General features: G+C 39.0%; 1 protein-coding gene across 3 annotated transcripts in view; it reads left to right on the plus strand.

The window, feature by feature from the left end:
- Window positions 1-7945: 7945 nt before the first annotated feature.
- dlk2 (delta-like 2 homolog (Drosophila)) overlaps window positions 7946-13593 on the plus strand; it is a 46433-nt gene continuing 40785 nt past the window's right edge. For all 3 annotated transcript variants that reach the window (XM_009307072.5, XM_021480711.3, XM_073920530.1), the window contains exon 1: window positions 7946-8105. The gene's annotated coding sequence lies outside the window, so the exon portion shown is untranslated. The remainder of the gene's footprint in view (window positions 8106-13593) is intronic.

Raw genomic sequence — 13593 nt, forward strand, 5'->3', positions numbered from 1 at the left:
CTGATTGTGGATACGTACCCATGTCTACATTTCTGGAGAGTCTGAATTATGTAGCCAGAGGTACATCTGCCTGCGTTTCGTTTTTTAAAATGAATGCTACGGGTACGCCGCCTCCGACTTCTCTTCAGTTAAGCACTACCAACTGACTTACCTCCGTGTGGACATGAATGGATTTGAATTGGTTTTGAGAGCGACCGCAACTTGACATAGGAGCGTGGTCCACCCGCCCACCAATATTGATTGACAGGCGCGCATTACCATACCCTCAGTTTGTTGTTTCATGTCCGCCATTTTCAGCGAGTGAGTCAAAGTGATGTCACCAAAGGAACACCCTTGCTCTATTTTTGGACGTAAGGCTCATTGGGCTCAACACAAGAGCCTTTATCGTCTTCCTGCGAATGAGCAGCAGAGATTTTACATTTAGCGGCCATTTCCGCTGAACACGTCGTGAATGCAACGTATTGAGATTCAGGGCATTAAAACAGCTGATCTAGCGAGTCTTTCAGCACTCTCCCTGAAAACACTTGACTGATCTCGGCTGGTGGATCAACATTCACCACATGATCGCTCTCCTCTGCGCCATTGCTTGTAACTTTAGGTGGGTTTTCAAACCTGTGTACTTTTAATTGCGTCTACCTTAAACTTCAGCCATGAAAAGTGTGAGCGTGTTGCCTCACGTGGGCATCACTCCATTAAAAATAACAAGCTTGCCTTAGTTATAGAAACACGGTGTTGAGAATCAAACACGGTGTTTATGATTAATTAACCCTGATGAAATAAATCGCTGTTAATAGTGAAACCGGTTAATCATTGTATCCCTATACGGATGACGCATGCAATGTTACATAGCGGCTGCAAAACTATTCAAAGACACAAATGATTTAGTAACTAGCACTCTGACACATTCTGGCACTTCAGGAATATTGATTCCTCAACAGTCGTCTCTGCTTGTTCTGTGTCCGAGTCGTACATGTACGGCTGAATGCTGATCCTCTCACTCATGTTGCTTCTCTCTGTCTGCCTGTCTGTTGCCATACACAAAGTGGGGGAGCTCTTGGCTCCGCCTCCTTGCTAAGTTGGATGGGAAATCAAAACTAAATTTCATGTGAAGCAACACAGCCCCAATATGACACTTTTTAACACATTATTAAAAACAAATCTGAATTGTGTTTTGAACTGAACCTAAACTGGCAGAAGAACCATAATATTAATATTAGAATCTATAAATCTTAAAAAAGGGGTAAACTAGGTGCCCTTTAACATATACATTCTTTGTGAATTTATGTTTCAAGTTTTTTTACTGCAAATGGCACATCCATAACTGCTTTTTACTGATGGAGAAATTGCATTATTATTGTACATGCCTAGCACAGGCATTCTGAGACACGGTGGTTCTTGAAATCTAGTGCAGTCTAATGTCAATATTATTATTCTTGAACATGAGGTTTGTTAGTCCAACTGTCAGAGTTCATGCTCGGCATCATGCAACTGTTTGTCCTCGGAGACACTGAGAGCCGGTCGGGGTGGAAGGGTCAAGTACATAGTAATCATAAATCAAAAACACTGATGTTTCCAAGGAAAGAAAGCTCAAGTTTCAGAGTGGGCTGCTTTGCTTGTCAATCAACGGTCTCCAAGTGCACACAAGCCAGGAAATGGAGCTTAGTGGCCAATACTGGGCAGGTGATTTAAATACAACAACACAATGATGAAAACAGTTGAATTCTCATGCAACATTTAGAAAATTTAATTATTTTTATTGTGCGTTGATGAATAGAAAAAATTACTTTCGCACGATGGCTCAGTGGTTAGCACTGTCACCTCACAACAATAAGGTCGCTGGTTCAAGCTCCGGCTGTGCCAGTTGGTATTTCAGTATGGAGTTTGCATGCTCTCCCCGTATTCGTGTGGGTTTTCTTCTGGGGGGCTCCGTTTTCCCCCACAGTCCAAAGATATGTGGTATGAAGAAAAAAAAGCAGTGTGAAATCATGGTAAAAGCATTTGGCCACAATTGCTTTTCTCGTCTAGTCTGCTTTAGAAAATACCGAAAACATCAGTTGGGTTTAAGCCTTTTCACATTTCTGGGTTTCTTAGCAAAAGAAGTCACCATAGTTGGGTACTTTGAGCTCAGTGAATGGTAGACTACCACAAACATTTTTTACAATCCTATTTGCGAAAATAATAAAAGAAAAACTCAGAAAAAGGAAAAATTAATATGTTGTCCTTGAATATGTTTACCAACTCCTATTCTATAAAATCATAAAAGCCATATCTAGGAAATAATGAGAGTTGACTAATTAAAAACTGCAACCCCAGCTGCAACCCATCACTGGGAAACATTCACACATACTCATTCACACACACCACCTAGTGTGAGTGTGTGTGAATGAGTATGTATGAATGTTTCCCAAAGATGTCCCCCCTAGCTGGGTATAGCCTACCCAATTCACCAATACCACATGTGTTTGGACTTGTGGAAGAAACCAGAGCACCCGGAGGAAACACACGCGAACATAGGGAGAACATGCAACTCCACACAGAAATGCCAACTGACTCAGTCGGGGCTTGAACCAGCGACCTTCTTGCTGTGAGGTGATTGTGCTACCGACTGCGCCACCATGCCGCCTACATAAATACATATAAATGTTAAAACAAAAAAAAAAACTAAACATTAAAAACTTTAAGGATTTAAAATGCTGCTGGAGTGTCATAACAGTCTTGTGAAGAGTCCATTATACTCAACAACTCTCTCACAGACGCAAACGAGAAGAACGTTATAATACACATGCACAGTGGGTTTACAAGAAATGGCACGTATGAAAAAAACATGCCCCAGTAACATATTTTTGCAGTCACTCTCTAGTAAATTCGTGGAAACTAAAACTGAAAGAAGATGTAACTCTGGGTATATATTTCTCGGTTCTCAAAAACACATAGACAAGCCTGGGTCATCTTTACCAGTGTTAAAGGGCCATGAAACCCCCTCGTTTCAGCAGGGTGTTTTCACACCTCTACTTTGGAAAAAGTCAGAAAAGTGGGCGTGTCCAGCTCTGTTTAGGGGGGAGTGTCGGAGGAAGAAAAGTGGGATGGTGTGGGAGTGTCTATTTGGGCATGCGCGAGTTTCAGAGTCAAAATTCACACACACAGTAGAAAGTGATGGTGTTTAACCTACATGGACATCTGTAGTTGAATTATTTGCCAAATTATTAAATGGTGGACTTTAACTTTCATTCAGGGAGTTCATTCATGCCCCTCGCGACACACGAGATATTTGATTCGAGGAGCTGCTCTAAGCGTGTATTTTTCATGCAATGTTTGATACCGCACGGCGAATGAGAGAAAAAAAAACCTCCGCATTTCCCAGAAACTTAGATGCACACGGCAGGTAATGTCAGAAAGCCGCATGTGTTATTCCGGTCACAAAATGCGGTGAAAATCCTACACGAGGTTAAAGTTTGGTTGTGGCGCTAACATGTTTACACTCGGTGCAATAGTTTGTTAGATACGAACAAACTGAATAAACAAAGAGCACTGGTCGCTCACTTACCAAATCTGTAGAGACAAGACAATCACCAGCAACTAGAGCTGCGTCTTTATTAAGAAAAGACTACAAGCGAATCCGGATCTCAGCGTTTGCAGATGAGAACAGCTCTCAGGTAAACAATAATCCTCCTTAGACACGCAAGTTATTGTTGTCGAGCGTCGCGTACACTGTTAATCCACACGTGAGTCTGAGCTCTCACAGAGAGAAAATGAAAACAAAACTGAACTGCAGCAAACTATAAAAGCAACACTTCACGCTTGTTTTGCCAATACAACGTGGCGTCTCTGTCCTGTAAACACTGTGATAGTAATGAATATTAATGAAGTTGCACAATGAAGTGCGCTGATTGGTTTGAACCAAGCCTTACTCATACATTAATGCATCACACTGTAAGATGTAATAAGACTCACTCTGGCACAGGCGTCCAGTCTGCACGCTGGAATACAGGCTATTATGGCATGACCGTGACGCAGCTTCAAAAAGTCGTTTCAAACCGGAAGTACGAATTTGCTTGAAATAACGCAAAAACAACCAATTTACACTCTTTACATATACGACCGTCAACAGCTCGAACACATGTGTTTTGGTGTTTCGTGACCCTTTAAGTAAGAAATAACACCTTCTAGAGGAGCATCACATGCAAAACTACAGTGCTATGAATGTTTGGAGGCCATCTGAATGCATGACTTGCAGTATGAGAGGGCTGTGTTGGTACATAGCAAACCGCAAAAAATAAAAGGGTGTGTGTATTCTTGTCATCCATGGACTTCAAGGCCTCAAATGCCCAGTGGCCTTTGTATTCTTCTCCAGCCTCAGCTGCTCCGGGGTCAAGGCTGCTGCTGCTGGTGGGGAATGTGTGCTGTTCCCTGTGCATCTCCATTCTCATCCCAGCATAAACAGCTATGCATTTAGTGCCAGGTGGCTGGAGAAGCACCTCGGTTACCACATTTCTGAGAGTCATTCAATACTAAAGCCATCAAGGTCTCCAGCCTCCTGATGGATCTCTCTCGACCGTGCATTGTGTACAGATTACCAGCAGTTAGAGAAGAAGGCATCCCGCAGCTGCACGGTACATGCAAATGGCCAAGCACTCAACCGCCAGCTATTTCAGAGTCACCAACCATCCCAGTCAAAATTAGCCCTAGCCTGTCCAGACCACACAATCTCCCGCCTGTACGGGGTAATGTTCTGTCACGGCGAGCTCCAAGATTAGGTTACAACAATGAGGCCACTTCCCATGGGCCACAGTAGGCCTGTGCAATATGACAATATAGAGTTGAAGTCAGAATTATTAGCCCTCCTGAATATACTGTTGAAACCAGAAATTTACATATACTCTAAACACATACACAAGAAAAATTAAAAATACATAAATATAATATAATACAATTTAAGAAAAAAATCTGATGGTAAATCATCCTAAACTACTATTTTAGGTTTGTTATGATTACCTAAATGATTTACATTTGCTAAATGTCAGAAAGAGATTTTTTTTTGAGAGTTTTTTATTAATTTCTAGACAGTCAAACATTTACATACATTTCCTTGGTATTTTTTTAGTTTTGCTTTTAAACTGTATAACTTTGGTCAAATGTTTTGGGTCTCCTTCCACAAGCTTCTCACAATAGTTTGAAGGAATTTTGTCTCATTCCTCCTGACAGAATTGGTGTAACTGAGTCAGATTTGTTGGCTTTGTCTTGCTCGCACAAGCTTTTTTAACTCTGCCCACAAATTTTCTATAGGATTGAGATCAGGGCTTTGTGATGGCCACACTAAAACATTCACTCTGGTCAAGGTCTGTTTGGAAGACGCATTTGTGGCCAAATTTAAATTTCCTGGCTGATGTCTTGAGATATTGCTTCAGTATTTCTACATAATGTTCTTTCTTCTTGATGCCATCTATGCTGTGAGGTGGACCAGTCCCTCAACAGCCAGTTGGGATGGTGTTCATAGGCTTGTAAGCTTTCCCCTTTGTCCTCCAAATGTATCACTGGTCATTATGGCCAAACAGTTCAATCTTAGTTCCATCAGACCACAGGACATGTCTCCAAAAATGTGTCTTTTCCCCAGTGTAATTTAGCAAATTGTAATTTGGATTTTGTTGATGATTCTGGCTTGTTGATTTTCCCATGTTGTCACAAAGGGAAGCAGTGTGTTTGAGGTTTTCCTTCAATACTATTCTACAGTTGTGCCTTCAATTAACTCAAATGTTGTCAATTAGCCAATCAGAAACTTCCAAAACCTTGACACCATCATCTGAGCTTTTTCAGAGGCAGAATAATCTTATTGGATGTTAACTTTACTTTCAAGAGAAGTTATTACAATTTCTCAAAAAATATCTCTCTCATTATTCTGCTGTTAAGCAGTTTTTATTTAACGGAGAGATTTTTTTCCAACACATTTCTAAACATAATAGTTTAAACAGCTGATTTCTTTTCTCTTTGCCATGATGACAGCACATAATATTTGACAAGATAATTTTCAAGATACTAGTATTCAGCTTAAACTCGTGGAATTGACACGAGAATAAGGACAGAGAGGCTCACAGTATGACCATTTTCATGTTCTGATCTTTTATTAAGCTGTTATGCCTTGGTATACCCAGATTTTCCCTATAGGGCACCTTTAAGAGGTTTAAAATGAGCTTTAGGGTCAGTACAAAGTTATTGTAATTAATAAACAAATGCACATGCAGAACAGGACAGTAAAGTGAAGAACTGTTTCTCTTTTCTTTTCAGGTGACTTCAGTAAATGGGTGTAGGTCCAGCTACTCTAACAGCGTGTGTTGGGTTTCAGGACAGTGTTTCTCAGGTGCTTCCACCTATCACAGAGAGCTTACAAAGGAATTGGAGCTCAGACACAATCAGATGTCAAGCGGATTAGGCTCTTGGGTCCTCACCATGAAAAAATGATCACTGCTATCAAAAGCAGGGTTATTTCTCTCTATGGATGTCTTTTGCCTCACAAATGAGTGTTGGTAAGCCAACTTATTTTATAAATATAAAATAATTTGAATATAATAATAAAAATATATAATAATAAAATATAAAGTCCTTTTTTTTCTTCAAATATTTATTTTTTTACATTTTAGTGTAAAAACTAGTCAGAAATTTATATAGAGCAACACGATTAAATTTAATTTGATTTGAATTTAATTTGAATCCTGACCCCCACATGAAAAATTCATTCATTCATTCATGCATTTTTATTGAGGTGATTGTGCTACATACTGCGCTGCCGTGCTGCCCACATGAAAAATTATAATAATAAATAAAATAAAACTGTAATTAATTAAACAAAAATAAATGAATAAATAAGGACATGAAACAAAACTATTTTACAAGAAGGCAGATAACTTTTCTTTTGAAATTGAGTCTTTTAACACTTTGAACAAACCTTCCAGCTGTAAAAAAAAAAATGCTTTTCTTATTTAGATTTTTTGTCTTGTTTCAAGTCCTAATATCTAAAAAATAAATAAAGGAGAATTTTCTAGACAACCGAAAAATATTGTCTTGTTTTGAGAAGTAATATGCCAATATTAAATGAGCTTTTCCTTAAAAGAAGCTAAATAATCTGCCAAGTGGTAAGCAAAATAATCTTGCTTTTCATTTTGACATAAGATTATTTTGTTTACCCCATTGGCAGATTAAAAAAAAGGTTGGGTTTAGGGAAGGAGGAGGGTGGGTCAGTCGATTGGTTGGTCGGTCAGTCAGTCATTTAGTCAGACAGACAGACAGACGGTCGATCGACAGCAGCCTCTGGTGGGTTTACGCGAGAACAGTGGGCATAGGACTACGTTTTCAGAATGAGCCTGGGTTTCTTTATTAATCTGGGGTCACCACAGCGGAATGAACCGCCAACTTATCCAGCATATGTTTTATGCAGCGGATGCCCTTCCAGCAGCCGCCCTTTACACTGTAAAAATGCTGAGTTCCACACAATTCCTTCATGCTGTCTCAACACAAATTAAGTTAACTTAATTGTTTTTACAAATATAAGTAGATTTAACATAAAACAATTAAGTTGTCCCACAAAAAAACCTCAAGAATTGTGCTGCTTCAACTCATTTTAAATAGGTAGTTTAAACAAGCAGTGTAGTCTCACATCTACAATAGGGATTGAGCAGTTCTCCAGTAACTCTCGGGAACAAAAATAGCGCTCTGGGTGGCCCGAGTGGAGCAGAGGCTATCTTATCAAAGGTTTCATTTACCACCGCTTCAATCCGATGATGGGACAGCGCGCTTGGTGAGAGTCCGAACGCGTGCCTGTCGCCCTGTCCTGTGTGGCGAGAGGCTGTGAAGTGCGTGGACGCGTGCGCCTCCTTGTTCTCCATCTGAGAGGGAGGTTTTAGGGTGAAGGGAAGGTCAAGCAGCCCCTTCTTCATGCTGTCTGCAACTTAGACACATGCCGAAATAACTTCAAAGAGACACACACGTGCTGAGGACAGGGGGACACGGCTCATAGGCAGAAAACAAGAGCTAGATCAACACACAAGAGCCGACCAGTGGATCTTATCCTGCTATTCACACAGCAAAGGAGCAGCAGACTTGGGATAATACGGAGGGTAGGTTCTTTGGGAATGCATTTCTCCTTTATTAATGCTAAACATATTGTAAAGGGTAACACTTTAATTAACAATTCATGCTGTTAACAAACCATTGACTAAGACTGTTAACTCAATAAATTACTATGTAGCGGCTAAATAGTAGTTATAAGGTAGAAGTTGGGTTTAGGTTTTGGTTAGGATCAGGGATGCAGCATAAGATCAAACTTTTTAAATGCTAATAAACTGTTTATAACTTATTAATAATATAGAGGGAATAAGCCAGTAGTTATAGCATGAATTGTGACTTTAATTAAAGTGTTTGCGAAGATTTTTAGCTCAACAAACAACTAACAAGCTGCTTATTAATTGTAGTAGATGTTGGGTTTAGGTATTGGGATATAAAGTAATCTCATACTTTATAAGTGCTATTAAACAGTTCATATCATAATAATAGGGAAGTAATAAGCCAGTAGTTAATAGCATAAGACTTAAACTAAAGTGCTAGCATATATTTTTTTTTTTTTTAGCTCAATAAACTACTAATGAGCTGCTTACTAATAGTAAGTAAGGTAGTTGTTGGGTTTAGGTATTAGGATGTAAAGTAAAAGTGCTAATAAACAGTTCATATCTTAATAATAGAGAGGTAATAAGCCAGTAGTTAATAACATGAATTGTGACAAACTAAAGTGTTACCATAAGATTTCTAGCTCAAAAAACTATTAATGAGCTGCTTATTAATAGTTAGTAATGTAGAAGTTGGGTTTAGATTTTGGGTCGGATTAGGGACGCCATACTTTTTAAGTGCTAATAAATAATTAATATCATAATAATGTAGAGGTAATAAGCCAGTAGTTAATTGCATGAATTGTGACCTAAACTATATATATATATATATATATATATATATATATATATATATATATATATATATATATATATATATATATATATATATATATATATATATATATATATATATATATATATATAGTTGAAGTCAGAATTATTAGCCCCCCTGTTTATTTTTCCCCAATTTTTGTTCAACGCTAAGATTTTTTTTCAACACATTTCTTAACATAATAGTTTTAATAACTCATTTCTAATAACTGATTTATTTTATCTTTGTAATAATGACTTTAAATAATTGTTGACCGGATGTTTTTCAAGACACTTCTATACAGTTTAAAGTGACATTTAAAGGCAGGATAGTGTAATTAGGCAAGTTATTGTATATCGATGGTTTGTTCTGTAGACTATCGAAAGAAAATATTGCTTAAAGGGGCAAATAATATTGTCCTTAAAATGGTGTTTAAAAAACTTAAAACTGCTTTTATTCTTGCCAAAATAAAACAAATAAGACTTTCTCCAGAAGAAAAAATATTATCAGACATACTGTGAAAATTTCCTTGCTCTGATAAACATCTTTTGGCAAATATAAAATATATATATATATAAAATGGAGTTCATAAATACCATCACTTTCTAATAAAACTGAGTCTATAATCTACTTTCTCCAGCACTCGCTGAACTGAGCAAAACCTTATGTTATTATATAGTTATATGGGTATTTAAGGTAAGAAAGACAGACAGACAGACAGACAGACAGACAGATCAATAGACAGACAGACAGAAAGGTAGACAGACAGATCGATAGACAGACAAAAAAGTAGACAAACAGACACAGATAGATAGATAGATAGATAGACAGACAGACAGACAGACAGACAGACAGACAGACAGACAGACAGACAGACAGACAGACAGACAGACAGAAAGGTAGACAGACACAGATAGATAGATAGATAGACAGACAGACAGACAGACAGACAGACAGACAGACAGACAGACAGACAGACAGACAAATAGATAGACAGACAGAAAGGTAGACAGAAAGGTAGACAGACAGACAGACAGATAGACAGACAGAAAGGTAGACAGAAAGGTAGACAGACAGATAGATAGACATACAGAAAGGTTGACAGACAGACAGACAGGTAGACAGAAAGGTAGACAGACAGACAGACAGACAGACAGACAGACAGACAGACAGGCAGACAGATAGACAGTCAGACCGATAGACAGCTAGAAAGGTTGACAGACAGACAGACAGGTAGACAGAAAGGTAGACAGACATACAGAAAGGTAGACAGACAGACAGACAGACAGACAGGCAGACAGATAGACAGACAGACCGATAGACAGACAGAAAGGTAGACAGACAGACAGACAGACAGACAGGCAGACAGATAGACAGACAGACCGATAGACAGACAGAAAGGAAGACAGAAAGGTTGACAGACAGACATACAGAAAGGTTGACAGACAGACAGAAAGGTAGACAGACAGACAGATAGACAGACAGAAAGGTTGACAGACAGACAGAAAGGTAGACAGAAGGGTAGACAGACAGACAGATAGACAGACAGATAGACAGACAGGAAGGTAGACAGACAGACAGACAGACAGAAAGGTAGACAGAAAGGTAGACAGACAGACAGACAGACAGAGAGAATGATTCACATCATGGACTGAAACATGCATTTGAATGATGTCTTAAGCAGAGCACTAAACTCATATGCTGTAAATAAGGAAGCTCCAGCAGGCAATCTTTTAAACTAGTTAATCTCGCTCCGCTGTCTACACACAGAAGGCATCCTCTCTCACTGTTGCTATAGTAACAGTGACCACCACGGACACGCAAACCAGGATTGTACTGTGGTATTCATCCACTTTGCTTAAAATGCGAGTGTCGTGTATGTGTGTGCGTGTGTGTGTGTGCGTGATAGATGCTGTGTAAAAGGGATGAGTTGTTATTTAAAGCCCATCTAACGCGGCCCTTTGAAGATGCTTTTATCCTCCACTTCACGCCAGTGTTTTAAAGTGGATTCAATCTTCATAGGAAAAGCACAGATATCAAAGGTGTAGCATTAACATTGGCTCAGTGTGTTGAGTCCATTTTCTCGGGAGGATGAATATACCCATCATTCAAGCTGTTCTGCTCTGAGCTCTGACTGTTAAACACCCACTTTGCTTCTATTCATGCCTTCCTGAAGTCTGAGTCAGAGGACGGGATTCAGTGCTGTTGTTTAGTGGCATAAAACAATTTAACAAATAAATATACAGTTGAAGACAGAATTATTAGCCCTTCTGAATTATTAGCCCCCTTTTTTGTCCCCAATGTTCTGCTTAACAGAAAGATTTTTTCAGCACATTTCTAAACATAATGGTTTTCATAACTGATTTATTTTGTCTTTGTCATGATGATAGTAAATAATAATTGACTATATATTTTAAGGTACTAGTATTCAAGTGTTAGGCTAGTATAAGGCCTAACTAAGTAACAGTTTTTCTAGTTTGCTTTAACCTGGTTAAAGAAACTAGGTTCCTCTTCATTTTCATTATCACTATCCCAGCAGAGCAGAGGGCAGGTCTTGCAAATGTGTAAACCCTTTCTCATTGGCTTGACACATTTTCCCCACTATTTTTCCAAACACTTAACACAGATGTCATTCAAGCAGTCCAAACTCCATTGTTTTAGTTATGGTAACCAAACAGAATCCATCTATTCCTAACTATTAAAAGCTACCAACATCAGTATGAATTTACTGAAGCACCGGTTGACATTCCTTCACACAAATCTTCAATTAGCCATCATTCTGCAAACCTTATAAAAACGGTGGAAGCTCTGTGTTGTTCTGTGACAGCATTGATGGAGGAGGTCAATATGGCTATGTCCTATACTCCCAATAGATTTGACTGTATATTAGTTTACATGTGTTTTCTCTAATATTCACAGTATTTTATTACTTTTGCCTGTTTTTTTTTATATACAGTATTTCAGTTTTCAGCCACAATTTGAAAAATGTCATGAATTCAATATATATATTCAATCAAAGCACATCTTATTCTTGATCCAATTCTTTGCAAAAAGGCGAATTTGACAGCCCAAATAGAGACAACAAATGCCATTGGCTATAAGCTACAATGGCAAGCAATGGTGGTGCACTGAGTTCTGTATTTTGTATTTTGTTGTCCATTGTGTAATGATTAATTGAAAGAGCTCATATACTTGTTTGCAAGTTGTGTAGTTTGAAGGTAAAACTAGCTTTTGTTGCATATGTTAAATGTTTTGACACAATATGTGCCTTTTGCAAGCAAAATGTGTCATTTAGACCATGAGTGCTGCTGTTTAGGCCTGTGTGTTAACTGTTTTGAAAATGTGGAGTTTCAGTTGACAACTGCATCAAAGCAATCGAGAAAAACTGTAATTAGGCAAGTTAGGTTGGTTTGTTTTGGAGACAATAAAAAAATTAAAAATAAACCCAGGCTCATTTTAAAAACGTACAGCTATATACATTTCTGGAGAGCGGCAAATTTGTTTCAGGAGTTTTATTTATTTTTTCGTGAATCCACCAGAGGCCGCTGTGTACACTAGAGGTGTGAACCTACCGATTCGGTTCAATTCGATATCTCGGTGCATTGATAATGCTTTCCATACACAGTTTTATATTTTGGAGGGGTGGGGGGTACAACAAGCTGTCTGTATAAACACACACACACACACACACACACACACACACATAGAAATACAGCACTAAGCAAGCGACGCACAGCATCACACTCTCTCTCATTCATGCACACACACGCACACACACACACAAACACACACACACACAAACAAACAAACAAACAAACAAACATAAGACTGCACCAAACAAGCAACTCACAGCATCACGCGCTCTCTCTCATTCACACACACGCACACGCACACACACACACACACACACACACATGCACACATGCACACATACACAAACACACACACACACATAGAAACACAGCACTAAGCAAGCGACACACAGCATCACACTCTCTCTCATTCACACACATACACATACACACACACACACACACACACACACACACACACACACACACACAAACATAAGACTGCACCAAACAAGCAACACACAGCATCATGCTCTCTCATTCACGCACATAAACACACACACGCACACACACACACACACACACACACACACACACACAAAACATAAGACTGCACCAAACAAGCGACACACAGCATCACGCTCTCTCTCATTTACGCACACACGCACATACACACTCACACACACACACACACACACAAACATTAGACTGCATCAAACAAGCGACACACATCATTATGCTCTCTCTCATTCACGCACACACACACACACACACACACACACACACACACACACACACACACTGCATCAAAAAAGAGACACACAGCATTATGCTCTCTCTTATTCACGCACACACGCACACACACAGGCACAAACATTAGACTGCATCAAACAAGCGACACACAGCATTATGCTCTCTCTCATTCACGTACATAAACACACACACGCATGCTTGCTCACGATATTGTTAGACCGCCCGCTCCCGTTCAATTTACACCAGATTTACCGACCGCTCCTGCGTTTTATTCGGAAATTTATTTCTGCGCTGCAAGAAATCT

This window comes from Danio rerio, chromosome 13, assembly GCF_049306965.1.
Source record: "Danio rerio strain Tuebingen ecotype United States chromosome 13, GRCz12tu, whole genome shotgun sequence".
Classification (NCBI taxonomy): domain Eukaryota; kingdom Metazoa; phylum Chordata; class Actinopteri; order Cypriniformes; family Danionidae; genus Danio; species Danio rerio.